The sequence below is a fragment of the Penaeus monodon genome, chromosome 27 (assembly GCF_015228065.2).
Source record: "Penaeus monodon isolate SGIC_2016 chromosome 27, NSTDA_Pmon_1, whole genome shotgun sequence".
Lineage (NCBI taxonomy): Eukaryota > Metazoa > Arthropoda > Malacostraca > Decapoda > Penaeidae > Penaeus > Penaeus monodon.
Genome location: NC_051412.1, coordinates 39583883 through 39584101, shown reverse-complemented (window position 1 = coordinate 39584101; position 219 = coordinate 39583883). Strand labels below are relative to the sequence as shown.

General features: G+C 36.5%; 1 protein-coding gene across 1 annotated transcript in view; it reads left to right on the top strand.

Annotated features, from left to right (window-relative positions):
- Window positions 1-219, top strand: part of LOC119590522 (trissin receptor-like) — a 25063-nt gene that overhangs the window by 14574 nt on the left and 10270 nt on the right. The window lies entirely within an intron of this gene.

Genomic DNA, 219 nt, shown 5'->3' with positions numbered 1-219 from the left:
GGGGGGGGGGGTGTTGTCTTTGGTACTGTATTATTAAACAAAAAAAAATCCCAGAAGCTATCACAGATCTCGCCATGTAGGCCTAACTACTTGATTTGCAACCAAAAAAACACAAATGGACTTGCTAATGTGTTTACGTGTGTGTCATCGATTAACCTTTAGTCATTTTCAGATGAGTATCCGCCAATATTACATATTAATGGTATTTTTTTCGATTTT